The 20,982-nt window shown below is 41.7% G+C and overlaps 1 pseudogene; it reads left to right on the forward strand.

Annotated features, from left to right (window-relative positions):
* The first annotated feature begins 6,967 nt into the window (after positions 1 to 6,967).
* Positions 6,968 to 7,086, forward strand: LOC148518725 (5S ribosomal RNA; annotated as a pseudogene).
* The last annotated feature ends 13,896 nt before the right edge of the window (positions 7,087 to 20,982 follow it).

Consider the following 20,982-nt stretch of genomic DNA (forward strand, 5'->3'; position numbering starts at 1 on the left):
CTCCTAATTTAACATGCTCTATTGCTTTAAAAGTTAAGTCCTCCGGGTTGGAATCATGATAGACAGAAAAATGTTTGGACACCGCATGTCCCTCAACCTTGTTCCTGATATTTCGAACATGTTCTTGAATTCGCAATTTTAACGGTCTCTTAGTTTTTCCCACATATTTTAAACCACATTTACACTCCAAAAGGTAAATGGTGGAGATGGTATTGCAGTTCATATAGTTCTTGATTTTAAATTCCTTTGAACCATCAAAGTTGTGAAATACTTTCCTTCGTGGGTGGATATATTTACAGACATTACAATGTCCACACTTATAGCAACCTAAACACTTGGGGAGGATTTCGTTGGTTTGAGATGTCCTACTTTTGATCATACTAGGTGCTAGAATGTCCTTTAGGTTCTTATTTTTCTTATAGATTATATCAGGCCTTGAGGGGAGGATCTCTTTCAGGACTGGGTCCATGAGCAAGATATGCCAGTGTTTCTGTAAGGAGCTTCTAATTTTGTTCTCGTGTCCATTGTAGGTGGTCACAAAAGGCACACGGTCTTTTTTCTTTCTCCGATCTTTGTTTCTATAATTCAGCAAGTCATCCCTTGGCAAGTCTTTCGTTTTCTCTGCTGCCTGTGATAACAATTCAATGGGGTAACCTTTGCTTAGAAATCTCTCCGTGTAGACTTGAATTTGTTCATCACAGTCTTGTTCTCTCGTACAATTGCGCTTGATTCTATAGAACTGAGAATAAGGGATGTTGGTTTTCCATCTTTTAAGATGTCCACTTTTAAAATGTAAATAACTATTAGTGTCAACCTTTTTAATATAGTTATTCGTAATGATCTCATCATTAGCATATGATAAAACCAGATCTAAAAATTCCACCGATATATTACTAAAATGGGACGTGAACTTCAAATTAAAATCATTGGTTGCAATATATGTTAAAAATGTATTAAAAAGTTCCTCAGAACCTTCCCAGATGATTAAAATGTCGTCAATATATCTCTTGTATAATACAATATTTTTATGAAATGGGTTGTTCTTGTATATGTGATTGTCTTCCCAATGCCCCATAAAAATGTTCGCAAAGCTAGGGGCAAAAATAGCCGTGCCACATATCTGTTGGTAAAAAACATCCAAAAATTTTAAATAATTGTGAATAAGAATAAAAGACATCAAGTCACATAAAAACTCTCGATGAAGGGGACTAATGGATTCGTCCTTTTCTAGGACTTTCCTACATGCATTGATCCCTTTGTCATGCTCAATGCAAGTATACAAAGCCTGTACGTCTATCGTAACCCAGGAATATGTTGGTTGCCATTTAATCCCCTTTAAACATTGCAAAACGTTCGTGGTGTCTTTCAAATATGAGTCCAGTATAATAACGTATTTTTGTAAAAAAACATCAACATATTCGGAAAGATGGGAGGTGAGCGAGTCTATACCAGCTACAATAGGGCGCCCTGGAGGTGATGTCATCGATTTGTGGATTTTAGGTAAAAAGTAAAATATAGGAGTCGTGGGGTTGGTTTGCATGAGAAACTGAAATTCATCCTTGTTTATAACTCCATTACGGAGACCACATAACAAAATTGCCCTCATGTCATCTAAATATTCTTCTACAGGGTCTCCCTTTAATGGTCTATATGAGTTCATGTCATTCAGTAATCTTTCAGCTTCTTTGAGATAAGCTTCTCGATCCATGATGACCAAACCCCCCCCTTTATCAGCTTGTTTTATTATCACATCTTTATTCTTTTGCAATTCCTTCAGGGCATGTTTCTCTTCATTTTTCAAATTCTGTTTTTGTAGTTTTTCTTCTACTTTCCCTCCCTCACATAGGTCTTTCTTTACTTTTTCATAGAAAACTTCTATGTGACTGCCTTTAGACTCTAAAGGATAGTAGGTGGATTTACATTTCAATCCTGATTTTGAAGTTAACTCCATAAAGTTTTTGATAGGAGCTGATTCCTTTCTTACAAAGTGTCTTTTTAGTGTCAGGTTCCTCACAAATGTATTCAAGTCTATATATACGTCAGATTTGTTCATATTGGATGTTGGTGCATAATTTAACCCTTTGCTTAGTAAACTGATCTCAGATTCTGTTAAATGGTGTTGTGATAAGTTGAAGATGCCTTGTTGTTGGAGATTCATAGGAGATATCTTCTCTTTAGGTTTCTTCCTCCCGCCCCATTTTCCTCTTCTTCTCGCTGTCTTCTTTTGAGGGGTGATGCTATAGTTGCTGTTTCCCTGACTGGTTGCTTCCTTATGTCGTTTGGTGTATCTGGACCTGGGGATAAAAAATGATGTTGATCTAAGTCGCCAGTAGATTCCAGTCTCTGTAGGGCTGCGTACCTATTCCTTGTGTGGGTTGTTCTGTATCTTGGGGATTGTTCATCTCTATAATGATTTCTTTTAAAAGTAGGTTTCCAGACGGAATGTGTTCTCGATGGAGTGGGAATATTATTGCTGGCATTCTGGAATCTTGACCATTGTTTAATTCTGTTGGTTTCATAATCTTGTTTATCTCTATGGAATTTCTTCTCTTTGCCCTTAATTACTGGCAGTGCCTATTTCTGGAAGCACGAGACCTGAGTGAGGTCTCGATGATGTCGTCCATGGGCGGGTACTTGCAGAGATGATGAGCATTGGAATCTGCGCGGGGGTCACGTGGACTGGACGGGAGTTGACCACCCGCGATACCATTCCCGGACATTGATGTACGGATGCCGCGTGGAGCCAGAAGTGAGGGCGGAAGTTACAGCAGTCGCCGATCCTACTGCCTAAGACCCGGAAGCGGGCGGATGTTGATACTGAGGGTGGAAACTTGGAGTCATTTGGGCGGAAGTACCGCTAAGTTTCACGCTAAGTTCTACTTAATATTAGAAAGATCTGGACATTACTGGAATCCCATTTACGTTATAAATAATTTAACTCATTCATAGGAGTGGTTTGGAAGTTTCCTCTGCTAAATCACTCCGTCAGACCGGATATGAGGTCACTAATTGTAATGAGGCTGACTAATTAGTTCTGTTTAAGCTTGGTATAAATATGGACTCATGCCTGCTAGCTAACATCCCTTGAAAAAGTCCCATTGGATGAAACGCGTTGGTGAAGCTGCACTCTTGCCTTTGAGTTACTAAGATAAGCACCTTTGAACTCATTTCTGCTTTTAGAACCTTATTCTCAGTTCTTTTGTTTTTTATTTATATTATTGGGCCTGTGCAATACTTACCATTTTGAAATTTGCACTTTATTCCAATATTGTGGTGTTGAAAATTCTTCATCTGCTTTTTAACTCAGTCATTTAATACTATTAATATCTTTGCTCCTTACATTTTTTTTTTTTTTTTAGATATTAGCTTGACATTTAAAGTCATATGTAATATGTGCGTTTTTATTTCATGTATTCATGTCAGTGTGTCCTTTTGAACTTTTGATTAAAAATCTTTTTTATATATTTATTGCACTGTGCACTTTCTAAGTGACGCCTGTCGCTGTATCATTCACTTCTCCCACATTTTCATTTGGGATTTGCCCTAATCCCTCTTATTGGTATTCAGCTGACACCTTTAGGTAGTGCGTCTTGTTACATATATATACCTTTCACTATATTCGTTTATTACAGTTTAAATTATTTCTAGCACTTTATTCACTGTTGTTGGCTGGCGCCATAGCCATCACATTTGTTCTACATCAATTGGGTTTACTTTGGCTAGGCAGCCTTCCTTAACAGTTCTCTGTGTGATTGCACATTTTTACTGCACTTTTTAAGGATGTTTCGAAACACTGAACGCACAATTAAGAGAAGTGATTTATGTCAAAAAATTTTTAATGAGAGCAATACAGGGACACATACTGAGTTACCTACTGAAAATATTGATAATTTATTTTGGGACATTGAAAAGCTTATGACCAAAGAAATTAAAGCTTGGTGGGATGTAAAAGGTCTTGAACATTACATCTCTGTAAATAGAATCCCGAGAGGACTTAGAATCCAAAAAAATCCCACCTTTGGTCTAGATAAAACAGATTTCATTAGAGAATGGGATAAGATCCTGCATAGATGTTCCTTGGACCTTATGCAACTCATTATTAAAGAAAAACAGGACATTTTGCAGAATTTGGAACAGGAGATCAAGGTCAAAGAGCAGCAAATGGAAGAATTCAAAATGAAAGACAACTTTAAGGAGAATGAGGTTGTCCTAATAAAAAAATTAGAAAGAACAGAAGAAACAGTAATTAAGGGCAAAGAGAAGAAATTCCATAGAGATAAACAAGATTATGAAACCAACAGAATTAAACAATGGTCAAGATTCCAGAATGCCAGCAATAATATTCCCACTCCATCGAGAACACATTCCGTCTGGAAACCTACTTTTAAAAGAAATCATTATAGAGATGAACAATCCCCAAGATACAGAACAACCCACACAAGGAATAGGTACGCAGCCCTACAGAGACTGGAATCTACTGGCGACTTAGATCAACATCATTTTTTATCCCCAGGTCCAGATACACCAAACGACATAAGGAAGCAACCAGTCAGGGAAACAGCAACTATAGCATCACCCCTCAAAGAAGACAGCAAGAAGAAGAGGAAAACGGGGCGGGAGGAAGAAACCTAAAGAGAAGATATCTCCTATGAATCTCCAACAACAAGGCATCTTCAACTTATCACAACACCAATTAACAGAATCCGAGATCAGTTTACTAAGCAAAGGGTTAAATTATGCACCAACATCCAATATGAACAAATTTGACGTATATATAGACTTGAATAAATTTGTGAGGAACCTGACACTAAAAAGACACTTTGTAAGAAAGGAATCAGCTCCTATCAAAAACTTTATGGAGTTAACTTCAAAATCAGGATTGAAATGTAAATCCACCTACTATCCTTTAGAGTCTAAAGGCAGTCACATAGAAGTTTTCTATGAAAAAGTAAAGAAAGACCTATGTGAGGGAGGGAAAGTAGAAGAAAAACTACAAAAACAGAATTTGAAAAATGAAGAGAAACATGCCCTGAAGGAATTGCAAAAGAATAAAGATGTGATAATAAAACAAGCTGATAAAGGGGGGGGTTTGGTCATCATGGATCGAGAAGCTTATCTCAAAGAAGCTGAAAGATTACTGAATGACATGAACTCATATAGACCATTAAAGGGAGACCCTGTAGAAGAATATTTAGATGACATGAGGGCAATTTTGTTATGTGGTCTCCGTAATGGAGTTATAAACAAGGATGAATTTCAGTTTCTCATGCAAACCAACCCCACGACTCCTATATTTTACTTTTTACCTAAAATCCACAAATCGATGACATCACCTCCAGGGCGCCCTATTGTAGCTGGTATAGACTCGCTCACCTCCCATCTTTCCGAATATGTTGATGTTTTTTTACAAAAATACGTTATTATACTGGACTCATATTTGAAAGACACCACGAATGTTTTGCAATGTTTAAAGGGGATTAAATGGCAACCAACATATTCCTGGGTTACGATAGACGTATAGGCTTTGTATACTTGCATTGAGCATGACAAAGGGATCAATGCATGTAGGAAAGTCCTAGAAAAGGACGAATCCATTAGTCCCCTTCATCGAGAGTTTTTATGTGACTTGATGTCTTTTATTCTTACTCACAATTATTTTACATTTTTGGATGTTTTTTACCAACAGATATGTGGCACGGCTATGGGCACTATTTTTGCCCCTAGCTTTGCGAACATTTTTATGGGGCATTGGGAAGACAATCACATATACAAGAACAACCCATTTCATAAAAATATTGTATTATACAAGAGATATATTGACGACATTTTAATCATCTGGGAAGGTTCTGAGGAACTTTTTAATAAATTTTTAACATATATTGCAACCAATGATTTTAATTTGAAGTTCACGTCCCATTTTAGTAATATATCGGTGGAATTTTTAGATCTGGTTTTATCATATGCTAATGATGAGATCATTACGAATAACTATATTAAAAAGGTTGACACTAATAGTTATTTACATTTTAAAAGTGGACATCTTAAAAGATGGAAAACCAACATCCCTTATTCTCAGTTCTATAGAATCAAGCGCAATTGTACGAGAGAACAAGACTGTGATGAACAAATTCAAGTCTACACGGAGAGATTTCTAAGCAAAGGTTACCCCATTGAATTGTTATCACAGGCAGCAGAGAAAACGAAAGACTTGCCAAGGGATGACTTGCTGAATTATAGAAACAAAGATCGGAGAAAGAAAAAAGACCGTGTGCCTTTTGTGACCACCTACAATGGACACGAGAACAAAATTAGAAGCTCCTTACAGAAACACTGGCATATCTTGCTCATGGACCCAGTCCTGAAAGAGATCCTCCCCTCAAGGCCTGATATAATCTATAAGAAAAATAAGAACCTAAAGGACATTCTAGCACCTAGTATGATCAAAAGTAGGACATCTCAAACCAACGAAATCCTCCCCAAGTGTTTAGGTTGCTATAAGTGTGGACATTGTAATGTCTGTAAATATATCCACCCACGAAGGAAAGTATTTCACAACTTTGATGGTTCAAAGGAATTTAAAATCAAGAACTATATGAACTGCAATACCATCTCCACCATTTACCTTTTGGAGTGTAAATGTGGTTTAAAATATGTGGGAAAAACTAAGAGACCGTTAAAATTGCGAATTCAAGAACATGTTCGAAATATCAGGAACAAGGTTGAGGGACATGCGGTGTCCAAACATTTTTCTGTCTATCATGATTCCAACCCGGAGGACTTAACTTTTAAAGCAATAGAGCATGTTAAATTAGGAGAGAGAGGGGGTGATCTAGGGAACAAATTATCAAGAAGAGAAATGTTCTGGATCTTCGAGTTAAATACCATGGCTCCACAAGGATTTAATGAGAGTTACGAGATTGCTCCATTCTTGTAAGAGACAAGGCAGTAGTTGTGTATGTTAATAAGAACCTACAACCAAACCATTGTGTATATGCCCAATCTCGTCCGATCTTGGAAGCTAAGCATATATGGGCTTGGCCAGTACTGGGATGGGAGACCTCCTGGGAATACCAGGTGTTGTAGTGTTCATACATACTTACAACAGGGCGTAAGATAGCCACTGGGTCTCTGAATGGTTTTAACTCTCTACCTTGGTTCCGTGGTTACTCATGAATTTTATCCACCCCCTCCTCCGTCTTTAAATAATTAATTTATTCATAAATTATCTAGTTTTAAAATTATTTTCTAAACCTTTTAGTAAGACCCTTGCTTGTCTTTTACTACTATTTTTTAATCAGCCAGTGTTTTCTTATGTTCTTCTTTTTTATCTACTTTTTTTTTTTTTTTTTCTTCATTAATATTATTCTTAACCAGTTAGTGATTTGTACCATGTCGTCAATTTTATTACATTCCAAATTACACAATTATTTTTCTATTACTCCATCTTCCTTTTTGCCATTTAGAACTTGATGCTGCTAGATTTGAGGCTTATTGTTTTACAATGCCACTTGCACTTTATGTTTATCCAATTGGTGTATCCATTAACATTAACAGTTTGGGCTAAGTTACCCTTTCTCAAAATGGCGCTTTTAAGTGTCTTAAAATTACTGAGTTTTTTTGCTTCCGCAGACCCACGGCAGTGCCTATTTCTGGAAGCACGAGACCTGAGTGAGGTCTCGATGATGTCGTCCATGGGCGGGTACTTGCAGAGATGACGAGCATTGGAATCTGCGCGGGGGTCACGTGGACTGGACGGGAGTTGACCACCCGCGATACCATTCCCGGACATTGATGTACGGATGCCGCGTGGAGCCAGAAGTGAGGGCGGAAGTTACAGCAGTCGCCGATCCTACTGCCTAAGACCCGGAAGCGGGCGGATGTTGATACTGAGGGTGGAAACTTGGAGTCATTTGGGCGGAAGTACCGCTAAGTTTCACGCTAAGTTCTACTTAATATTAGAAAGATCTGGACATTACTGGAATCCCATTTACGTTATAAATAATTTAACTCATTCATAGGAGTGGTTTGGAAGTTTCCTCTGCTAAATCACTCCGTCAGACCGGATATGAGGTCACTAATTGTAATGAGGCTGACTAATTAGTTCTGTTTAAGCTTGGTATAAATATGGACTCATACCTGCTAGCTAACATCCCTTGAAAAAGTCCCATTGGATGAAACGCGTTGGTGAAGCTGCACTCTTGCCTTTGAGTTACTAAGATAAGCACCTTTGAACTCATTTCTGCTTTTAGAACCTTATTCTCAGTTCTTTTGTTTTTTATTTATATTATTGGGCCTGTGAATACTTACCATTTTGAAATTTGCACTTTATTCCAATATTGTGGTGTTGAAAATTCTTCATCTGCTTTTTAACTCAGTCATTTAATACTATTAATATCTTTGCTCCTTACATTTTTTTTTTTTTTTAGATATTAGCTTGACATTTAAAGTCATATGTAATATGTGCGTTTTTATTTCATGTATTCATGTCAGTGTGTCCTTTTGAACTTTTGATTAAAAATCTTTTTTATATATTTATTGCACTGTGCACTTTCTAAGTGATGCCTGTCGCTGTATCATTCACTTCTCCCATATATATATATATATATATATATATTGAATATGTGGCACCACTATGCCCAGCAAGTCCTGGCAGGATTACACTGTTTGGGCATTCTGGTGCTTGTAGAAGTCTAATCACCAGCCACCTATCGCTGCCAGAGTATAGGGACATTTCTAGAACCATAAGTGTCATCATGGTCTGGCTTTCAGGACCCTCTTGGACCTGTAGTGCCACAGAGTAATCTGATCTGTGGATACAGAGAACAGGGGAAGCATTAAGGGCCTCATTTGTCAATGAGTTTTATCATTCACAATGAGTGATAAGACTCTCTGTGTATGATAAATGATGGTCCAGCCAATCAGCTCCCAACTGTCATCTGTTTGAAAAATGACAGTTGGGAGCTGATTGGCTGGAGCACCATTTATCATACGCACTCATGAATGATAAAACCTGTTGAAAAATAGGCCCCTTATTTTGACAGCATTTGTTCATTGGCAGATGTACTAGGATCATACTTATCTATTCTATGGAAGGTGTGGGAGGATCCCGATTTTTCGGGTAGTCCCCTGCACCCCTGGGTGAGTAGGCGAATCTCTCGCATTCCGTCTACTTCCTAGTGAGGCGGGCAGGATGGGGAGATTATATAGGGAATTTGCAGGTCTGTACGGAGGGGCGGGGGTAACATTACACACATTGCGTCATTTAGCCCCACCCCCTCCCCGTGGACCTACAAATTGCGGTGTTTTGCCATGACGGGGAGAGGGTTTAATGACATGGATAGCCCGACCCCCCTAATCTGTCAGCTGCATCCTCTCCCAAAGAGGAGTTATTTAAAGTAGGCAAGTATGACTAGGATATAGAGACATTAATATATGAATGAACACGTGTGAAATATACACATACTATCGGGTGCTGAGTCAACATTGATTAACAGAACAAAATTACTTCTTGAACAAATAATTTAAATTATAGTTTTTTTATAGGGTACAATCATACTTGCCCCTCCCCCCCTTACCATCACCAGCCCACCAGCATCATGACACAAGCATTAGCGCTGAATCGCGTCATAGTGGCCCCGCCCCCTACCTCACAATGCCAGTAATCCTGGTATTGTGTAGAGGGGGCGGGGCCATGATGTGATTGCGTGGTCATGCCCCCACTCTGCCCCTAATAAAATATGAGATGCCTTCCATGCCCGCCCCCTCCACGATGCCGACCTGTCTGCCCCTTCCCGAAGAGAGCAGCCAGAATGTCGGCAAGCATGGATATAATTACTATTAATTAGTAAACAGAACTCTGATTAGGAGACGGTATTGGTAAAATGTGGTGCGGCCTGAAAGTTAAAATCGCAGATTTATTGAAGAGTGGTATTTTGATGGGTGGTGTGGCCTCATCGAGCAATTTTTGGCATAATGCACGTGTCAGGGACTGCATACGCATCTATGAGAACATTCACATAATCAGGGGAAGATTAAGATAGGAGGGGGCCCGTGAGCATTCTCCGTGCGGGTCCCTCCCCCTTTTGTCGGCACATGTGCAGATCTCCGGGAACATGGTGCCCTCACCATCTTCCCGGTATTCGGTTGACTGCAGATCTTTGGGTACCGGCCGGTCCGAGAGACATGCCCTCTCTTGCAGGTCGGCCGGTAGCACCACCTGATTTTCGGGAGCATCCTACACGTCCCGGGAGAGTAGGCATGTATGCTCATGGCTTGTCAAGGATGCGACATCTGACTAAGCTCTTTGTGTGACTCTTTGCAGGTGTTTGAGATCAGGAACTCCAGTCACCTCACAGAAGATTGGCTGAAGGAGCGCCTGGCTTTCTTTCGTTAAACCGTACCCGTGTATTTATATATTGCAGCTCTGATTGTATATCGGTTGTACTAATAAACACAAACTCTGTAACATAACTGCATATTGGCCTGATCTGGGTAAAGGCAGCACAAATTGTACACTTGACTCATCATGGTAACTCCACGGGGTATATTTACTAAAGTGCCTATAGCAACCAATCAGATTCCAGCTCTTATCTTCTAGAAGGTGCTAGATAATGGTTGTTATGGGCAACACCTCCACTTCTAAAAACCCGCACTTTAGTAAATATGACCCCAGAATTGAATTGCAGATGCCTATGAACAGCACAGATTTCAGGACCCATGTTGTCTGACATAAGGGAAAAGTATAATTTCTTATTGCTGCTTATTGTGGTAACTAAGAAAATGATCACATTAAGTTTAACAAAAATATATGCGGAGCCCATGTCCCTGCGATGTGTGAGAAGTAATGTGAGCACTAATGCGTTCACTGTACTGCTAGGACCTCGTCCGCGCTACTGCACATGCGCTGTCATCAGACCGCGCACGTGCGAGTGGAGAGTGCCAGGGAGGAATCCTTCGGCCTCCTCTCCAAGATAATTCTGCGCAATGCAGCCCATTGGCTAAAGTTATCTAAAGATGGCGTTAGCTACCGAGTTCAAGATCTGGAGCCTGGTATAATTCACAGTTTAGCAGTCTCCATTGAAACTTATAACTGCTTCTATTACGTTCAGGGGATACTTAATATTTGTGGGTAGCTCCCAAAACGGCCGCATTTTTATTTTATTTTCTCATAAATTTGCCCTTTTTATAGAAGCTCGGCCACAGTTTATTAATGTGTCACCAAGTCAGCTAAGGTACATCTTTCAGTATTTCCTTTTTCTATATACGGCACTATAACAGTACGGCCACTAGGTGGCAGCACTTGTTTGATTTATATATTGAGAAATTTGTCAAGTTTGGTTATTGTGGGATTAAACTAAAAATTATTTAATTTACAGTTGCTTCATTAGCTGTTTTTTATTATTGTTTTCCATGGCAGTATTCTATTATGACTAGAGCTGTCATTAGATATGTCCCCATACCTAGCTCACTTGGGGTGGAGGGGGGGGCTCACGTTAACACACACATGCTTCGGGCGCCGTGGCTACACGCTACACCCGTGTGTGTGTGTGTGTGTGTGTAGCTTTATTACATATTTAAAGATTAAATTATACTAGCGCTTTCTGAAACTTAGCATGTCTAAGACTGAGCTGATCATCTTTCCGCCCTTTTCCATCACCTCACTTCCCACAATTTCATTATCTATTGCTGGCACAACTATCTCCTCTAGCCCCAAAGTGCGCTGTCTTGGAGTTATCCTAGACTCCTCCCCCTCCTTTAAATCACACATTCAGCGTGAATCGCGTCACCTGTCCCCTCAGCTGGGGGGGTTTCACAGTTAATTGCTGGTGGGTCGGGTAGGCTTGCCTACCTTTCCAGGGGGCCGGGAGTGGCACCCGATTTTAGGGAGGCTCCCAGCCGAATCGGGAGGGTAGGCAAGTATGAATTATAGTTACCAACAGTTTAAAATAATATCTAGGGAAAGTTTTCAGAAGAACTGGAAATCTACATAAATCATGGACCTTGGCTCACTATAATATCCACAACGTCATATTTACTGAATGGGATTATAATGCACTTTTTGCACATTAAGGGGGGAATTCAATTAGCTGTGAAACAAAGATTATCGTGCAAGTATATAATTATTGCGCAATCCTATTAGCCACGGTTTTTGCGGGTGCAAATTCTGATATGGAGTTATCGCAAATTAGTTTTTACTACCTCCTGACTAGGTGAAAAGTTTGGAAAAAATCCCAATTTTAAGGTAAAAAAATGTTGGGACTTGTTTCCATAGTACTGGGACGCCCCCTTAATGGCTAATTAGTCCAAAATCATTATTAATGAGCTTAATTTGGCCAATAATGAGAAGTCTTTTTGGGGGAGAAAAAGTGCAGGAAAATGGGTTAGTTTATGTGGGGGTGGTATATGGGGGTGCTGTATTGCTGTATGAATGGGACAGGTGTTTGTAAGATTGCAGGTGGACGTTAGAGGTATATTTTGAAGGTTTTTTTGCTGCTATCTATCGCCCACCTGGGCCACACCAACAATTTCTGGAACATTTTTGTGCCTGGCTCCCTCACTTCTTATCCTCCAACATCCCCACAATTATCAATGATGAATTCAATATCCCTATTGATAGTCCTCAATCTCCTTGTGCCTCCAAACTGCTCTCTAACCTCCTCTCTCGGCCTCTCACAGTGGAAAGACTCTTCTACTCATCAGGATGGCAATTGCCTGGATCTTGTACACCAGGCTATGCTCAGTTTCTAAATTTGCTAACCCCCCTCTCTAACATCACAACCTTATCATCTGCAGGCTCTCCTCCATTACTTCAAGCTCAGTTTCACTGAAGTCCGCCAAGCCTCCTCTAACCCACAGAAATATTAACGCTATTAATTTTCAACAACTGTAGCGACAACTCTGCAACAACTACGCTCATCAATTTCTATATTAACTTCTCCTATGACTGATGTATCACACCTTTTCCAAACTCCATAAATAGCCTTGATGAAGTGGCTCCAGCTACCCATCACACTCCATGTAGACTTAGATGTCAACCATGGCATTCCAAAGTAACAAGACACCTACAAAAAGTCTCAATAAAGTAGAATGTCAGTGGCGTAAATTTCATAATCCAAGTGAATTTCTCACATATAAGACTATTTACCACTCTTATCGTAAGGCTCTGTACACTGCCAAACATATTTCCAGTCTCTTATCTCTGCTCAAGGTTCTAACCCCAAGCGAGTTTTAAATACACTTAGGGCCTGATTCAGAGCTGCTCGAAAGCGGCAGTACGCTCGTTGCGAGCGATGTTCGCACATCTGCGCATGCGTATGGTTTTTAATACGCATACGCGAACCAGTCAGTGCGGCCGAAAATCGCTTGTTCGCTATATAGCGAATGCCTGCTATTTTGAGTGACAGAATAAGGCGTATGTGGGTGGTAACAGGGGAAGGTGCTTGAAAACGGGGAGTGGAGATCAGAACGCAGGCGTGCTTAAAGGTCAAAACGGGCGTTTTATGGGTGTGCATAATTAATACAGCAGCGTCATTGACCACGTCACTTGGTTGTTTTATAGTCAGAACTGCTCGCAATATAGTGGTAGGAAAAACCAACCCCAAGAATAGCGAGCAGTTCATACGCTGTTCGATGTACTCGATTAATCTAATAAATAGCGGACATGACGTATGATGCGAGCGGCCATGGGGCGTATTTTTCAAATAAACGACCGCATGTTTTGTTCGCTCGTTCAGACCTGGAGGCGGCAACAGATCGCAAGGAGCGAACGGTTCATTTGAACAGCCACCCCTTTTTGTTGAACGAGCGAGCGCAAATAGCGTCCGGCTCTGAATCAGACCGTTAAATCACATCTTACCCCTCATGCACCCAATCCACCAGTACTCTCAGTGCACAAGATCTTGCTTCCTATTTCAAGGATAAGATTGATAAGATCTGAAATGAAATGGTATACTCTTCCTCAGCCAGTGACCTGCTCAATTCCTTCCCTGAACCCTCTGGCACCTTCTCTTCATTTGTTCCCTTAGTCTTCTCATTCTTCTACTCTACTACCTCTCTTCTTGATCCTACACCATAACAAATCAGTGGAGCATTGGCTCCTGTGCTCATCCCAACCTGAACTAAAATCTACAATATCTCTCTCCACTGGTATCTTTCCTTCAGTGTTCAAGCATGCACTGATTACTCCTATTCTAACCCCCCCTACACAATTCTGAATCTAAGCCTCTCTCAAATTACCATCCCTTCTCTCAGCTCCCATGCTTCACCAAGCTCCATGAGAGACATGCCTACACTCGCCTCACACACTGTCTTCACTCACACAACTTATTGCACCCACTGCAGTCAGGTTTTAATTCCCAGCACTCCGCTGACTAAGGTAGTGAATGATCTGATCACTGCTACTGTACGTCTTAAGGCCATTACTCAGTATTAATCCTTCTAGATCTCTCTGCTGCACTTGACACTGTTGACCATTGCCTTCTCATACAAACTCTACAATCCCTAGTTTATCAGGGCACAGTCTCACCCTACTTTGTTTCTCTGACTCCACCTACTCTTTGCTACCTCTATCAGTTGGAGTACCGCAAGGCTCAGTATTAGGTCCCCTGCTTTTCTGCATATATATCATATCTCTTTGCAAATTTATCAGCTCTTTTGGATTTCAGTATAATCTGTATGTGGATGATACTGAAATCTACCTATCCTCCCCAGGTTTGTCACCATCTGTATTGGTCTGAGTTACTGAATGTCTTTCTGCCATTTTATCTTGGATGGCATCTCGCCACCTCAAATGTAACATTTCCAGAACAGATTGAATAATATTTTCACCAGCGAATAGTATTTACCAACCTGATATCTCTATCACTGTTGATATCTCGACAATCAACCCTACCCCTTAACTCGCTGCCTAGGTGTCATCCTTGGCTCTGAACAGTCCTATGTTCTCCGTATCCAATTTGTTTCCAAATCATGTTACATACATCTAAAAACATATCCAGAATATGACCATATCTTACATAAGACACTGCAAAAGCTCTAATTCATGCACTCATTATGTCCCACATTGATTATTGAAATAGTCTCCTTATTGGTCTTCTCCAGAATAGGTAAAAACAAACTATAAACAGTATAAATATTTAAAAACATTTTAAAAATAAATGCAACAAAAACCATACTTGAGGTAATGCTTAAGCTCTTTTGAGAGTTGGTGGAGGGAGTGAGAGATGGTGTGCTCAGGGCCTGATTCAGGTCCGGTCGCAAGAGCTGAGCGCTCGCAACCGGGTCGATGGTGGCCCACAGCGCATGCGCACGACAGAGCCGGCTCCGTGATGCGCATGCGCGAGACCCGGCTAGCGACGGGCACTCCCTCGCTCAGGGTCTCACAACAAAGGGGGCGAGCTGTCGATGTTGAGTGACAGCTCGCCCCCTTTGGGGGGGCGGGCTGGGGGGGTGGCTGCCCAAATGGAGGCGTTCCAATGAGAACGCCTGTCATTTGGGGGCGGCCCCACTGACATCATGAGTGATGTCAGTGGAGAGATTCCGGCTCTGTTAGAGCCGAAATCTCTCAGGGACTTGCGGCCACGAGACCCTACCACAAGGGTCTCATCACAAGCCCGATGGTCGCGATGGTCTTGACCATCGCGACCATCATCATGGCCACTTGCTGTAGCTGTGGGTGGTCATCCACAGCTATGCGAATGGCCAGGAGGCCGTTCTAAAAAAAAAAATACCCGGCCCTGATTCAGAGCGAGACCTGCCAGTACAATTCACTGTACAACACATGCTTTCTTTCCAAAATGAACCACAGTGACAGTGACAGTATTCATTAATGTTCAACTGATTTATACACTTACACTGTTATCCATGCAAATGTTTATTCATTAAAAATAATTCAAATGAAATAGCCTATTCTGAACTATTTTCTCCTCCTATTCTGTATCTGTTTGTCCCTACATCATTCCCAACGTAAAAATATTTTGTCATAACAGGGACCATATTATAAGCTAGATATACCACTCTTGGGTGTGCAGTCTTGCTCTGATATACGCATGCCACACCCAAGAGTGGTATATCTATTACATATAAAACGATGTGTTAAAATTACAGAAATCTCACTATCATGACTGGACACACTAAATCACATGACCGTGTATTATTTCCCAATGACTGCACACACCACCCAGCATGACTGCACACCTGAACTACTTCCCACTATGATCAAAACCTAACCCAAAGCCACAGCAGTATCACTCCACCAATGTAAACAATACCATCACTCACAGTGACACTACTCAAAGAAAAGCAGCAAATCAATGCAGAAATACAAATATCTGAGTTACCACTTACAGTACCTCAAAGAACCTGACATCAATCCTCACCACAGTTGACTGGTACAATGATGATCTCTTCAAAGAACTTGAACAGGACCATTTTCTAAGGTAGCTATGCCAGTCTTTGGTGTGCGGTTGCGCTCTGATATAAGCACGCTTTGGGTGGTTGAACGGACTGGGCCTTTCGGCCTAGTACATATATCAGAGCGCAACCGCATGCCCAAGAGCATGACATATCTATGACATATTACGCACAATTAGTGAGAATAGAAGTAAAACTACTCATGGATAGAAGTGCAGATTTAGGGAACTAGGAGGTGCAGGGCAGAGCCGTATCTAGACTTTTTGGTGCCCTGTGCCAGAAAGAGCATTGGCGCCCCCCTCATTTTTCAAAGGGACATAATTCACTCAAAAAAGGGCCATGGCTTCATGGGGAAGGGCCAGGGAAGGGATAGGAGAGGCCAGGAGATGCTGGGGATGAAATAAGAGGAAACTACAAGCAAGAATGATAATAAACAGAAATTTGACAGGCCCAAACAGCGCCCCCTGACCTGTGGTGCCCTGTGCGATGGCACAGACCGCACTACCCTAGCTACAGCCCAGGTGCAGGATGGCAATCAGTTGGCACAAGCAGATCCAGGAACTTGCTCAGTGGTGAAGGGCTGACAGCATGCTCACAGGGTCAGAGGCGGATGGCAGACAGGTGTCATAGTCAGGTCCAGGCACAAAGTCAGAGACAGGCAGCAAGGAAAGCTGGTATGAATCTAAAGCACAGGTGGACTCGTAATTGGGTAGACGATGAGGTTATACAACAATCAGCAGCTCCTCTGGTGAGAGTGAGGTACTGCACCAATTAGCTCAGAAGTCACAGAAGCCTGGCACACTGTTTGGCTGTTCTTCTCCATGTCCTTTACCACCTTCGCCTCCTTCGTGTGCCTGCCACTTTCACACTTTTGTGGTCTGTTACTGGCCCCAGGCATGGCCACTTGTTACCTAGTGATTGCGATGTTATTCTTGCAGCTTTCCGTATATCTGAATCACATGAGGCCATTGCCCTTTGTAGATGGTTCCATATGTCACTGAAGCCTGTTGGAGTGAGCTCATCCTCAGATATGAAGTCTCTTAGTGCTGTAATAAGCCTCACAATAGCCGCAATATCCACAGCCATGAGCAGATCTTCTACTGCTTTGTGGAGCATTGACCTTAACAGGTGTTTTTCAGCCAGGGCCAAATAAATGACATTTGTGTATCTGGTGTCCCAATCACTGCCCTCTTCCAGGACGATGGTCTTGCAGCCCAGGTGAGGAAAGCACTGGATGAGACAGACCACTGCAGCTGATGCAATTTCCAAGTTAGCTTTACCATTACAGAGCAGCAATGTTCTTTAGCTAATCTGGTGATTTTACTAAAGGGATACACTCTACTTCGCTGAACTAGCTCCCCAAACAGTCTAATGAAGCTGGATGCCCTGGTGCTCATTATACAGATATCCTGTGATGTGACTGAGGATTTCTGCATATTTCCACCAAGTCTTCTTTTTACGCAATTGAATAATAGTCACTAAAGTTTTCAGGATCTTGGGAACCATTGTCTGATCTTTCTCCTTTATCTCTGGCAGAAGTGTCTGTATAAAGGCATCCCTGAACTTCTTAGCCTCTTTTGGGAAAGTCCATGTGAAGTTTTCAATGCACTGTAAGACTTCCAGGCAAGTGTTGTTATCAAGGCCAGACATCATGTGTAACATGTCAGTAAGGACTACTTTATGTAGGTCTCCGTGTACACATTCAACATATGTCATAAGAGCTGCAAATATGGTGGCACGTTTGTATGCTGTGTTAATTATGTGAGTCACACAGTGGCCTAAGAAGACACAATTTCTCTCCAGGCCCCGGTCTGGACAATACGTCCAACAAAGCTGTCAGCACTTTCATATTTGTTATACACACTGACAGATCTTTCTCATATATTGCTCCATCTCCAAAAGTGACTGTTACCTGGGGTCCCTGCAGGTGGCCAGCCAGTAAGGACGTCACTTGTGATTATTTCTTCCACCTCAGCACAATCCCGGTTTTGTATTTGTACTTGGTGAGCATAGCGCAGGCTTTTGTAAACAATAGTTTGATATTAGGCTCTTGCATAGCATTACTTCCAAAGGCCACAGCAGTGTTATTAATGAACATAGATAGAATCCTTTGGGTGCCGGGATGAGTTACAAGTTCCATATCTGAGCATATCTGAGCTAACACATATACCTTGTTACAGAAGGGCATGGTGGTATAAGTCATTATAGCAGCCAGCGTGGTAAATACAGACAGTGGTGGCGGTTCCAGCTGACCTGAAGCGTAGTCACAAGCTCCATGACAGTGGTCTCCATGTAATCCCTGGCTAAGAGGCAAAGTACTCTGCTGGCTGACAGCCAAATGCACTCACAATCTATACGCTCTGCCAAGATCATCGCCTTTATAATAACAGGTATAATATTATTAAATGCGCTGCTCACGTCCATCCTTACCTCTAACACTTGGCACAGAAAATCAAAGATCATGTTGTGCATCTCAGTAATGGACGAATGCTTTGTCAGGATGGCATTTATCATGCCAAGTTTATGCAGTAGTTTGTGGCATAGTGGCATAGTGGCAATGATCTCAGGCAAACATTTAATGATCACTGGAGAGTAGAGGAGCCTCAGTTCATGAAGGATCACCATGGTGTAGACTCCAGAGGGCCACATAATAGCTGATTTCATGTTATCCTCTCCTTTGTCATGTGGTGTCACATCAGCGGCGTCATTTGCTTTATCCATAGAAAGCGGTAAGTGCAATCTGTGCACCAGGCTAAGAAGATGTTTAAAAAAAAGTTGATACCCGAAGTTGGTATCCAAAGATGGTATCAAATCCTTATCGGAAATCGTCAATTCAAATAAAATCCAAATGAAGGATAATTCCGCACAAAGAGTCAATGTGGGGCAAACTGCCACCACAAAGTGTCTGGCAGTAGCTGGGCATGTCTTATATAGGGGGGCAGTGTGACTGTGATATCACAATGCATGCAGGTGGCAGTAACAGATGGCTGCAGGGCCTATGCTTAGGAAAGGGACTAATGCACTGATATAACTTAACATGTTCATCATTATTTCAAAAAGATCTACTTCCTATCACTACCAATGTGTGCAGTTATAAGTAGAGAAGATGTGCGATGGCCCCTGTGTTTTGTTTCTAATTCATTGTCGTGTTTTGGTTTTGGATTTGCATTTTTGTTTTTAAATTGATAAAACAATCATAATCATTTCTGTTGACTGTTGTTAATAATCTATATTCAATTATCTTGTGCATATTATGTAATAATATATATGCTCCATAATTCTGTAAAGTTTTTTTGTTTTTTAACAATTGACAACCACTTCACACTGAGAGTCACACAGCGCTTATATTATTAACACGATGGCACGGTACCTACTGACCGTTAGTGTTCTTATAAAACACAGTATCACAGCCTAAAGTTTTTTGAAAACGCACAAAGAAGATTTTGATAAAAGTAAAACAAACAACTGGCCACCAACTGCAATACACTACGCAGATATTAAGGTGGTGGCCCTTGACCTACTGACTGTTATATATCACAGACACAGTATCACGGTCACAGACACAGTATCACAGCCACAGACACAGTATCACGGTCACAGACACAGTATCACGGTCACAGACACAGTATCACGGCCACAGACACAGTATCACGGTCACAGACACAGTATCACGGTCACAGACACAGTATCACGGCCACAGACACAGTATCACGGCCACAGACACAGTATCACGGCCACAGACACAGTATCACGGCCACAGACACAGTATCACGGTCACAGACACAGTATCATGGTCACAGACACAGTATCACGGTCACAGACACAGTATCACGGTCACAGACACAGTATCACGGCCACAGACACAGTATCACGGCCACAGACACAATATCACAGCCACCAGGGCCGGCTCCAGGGGTCGGAGCACCCTGTGCCCGCTCAGTTAACAGCGCCCAATATTTTGGATATTGGGGTGTGGCCTAATTACCATAGGTCATGCCCCCGAAGTGACGTTGTTTGGAGGCGTGCCCGCATGGCACACCTCCAAATAACGTCAGGCTGGGGGTAGGCCCAGCACTCACTCTGTCACTAGCTGGGCACACAGCATCCATTCAGCTACTCTGGGGTCCCCAACCTCCCGATTTGACCACCCGCAGGCCACTTCGGCCCACTTCGGACAGTACTGTCCCACTGCAATCGGGGTGTCTGGGAGGGGTGTACCCTCTATGGGATGGCACCCCTGTTCGACCGCACTGGTCAAACACCCCAAGAGCCGGCCCTGACAGCCACAGGCACAGTATCACTGCCACAGACACAATATCACAGCCACAGGCACAGTATCACAGACACAGTATCAACAGCCTAAATTTTTTAGCACCATAAAAAGCCACAGACACGTAATATTAATTAATACATGATACACTATATATATGTACAATATATAAAAAAAAAACAATGATTTGCTGACTGCATATTGATAAAACTAGCTTGGCCAGTGTTACCTAGGGGACTGTCACTGTGGATGGCACTGCCCATCAAAGACAATGGGGTCTATTTATCAAGCAGTGAAAAGCA

Source organism: Taudactylus pleione, unplaced genomic scaffold (genome assembly GCF_031769625.1).
Source record: "Taudactylus pleione unplaced genomic scaffold, aTauple2 ptg000199l, whole genome shotgun sequence".
Classification (NCBI taxonomy): domain Eukaryota; kingdom Metazoa; phylum Chordata; class Amphibia; order Anura; family Myobatrachidae; genus Taudactylus; species Taudactylus pleione.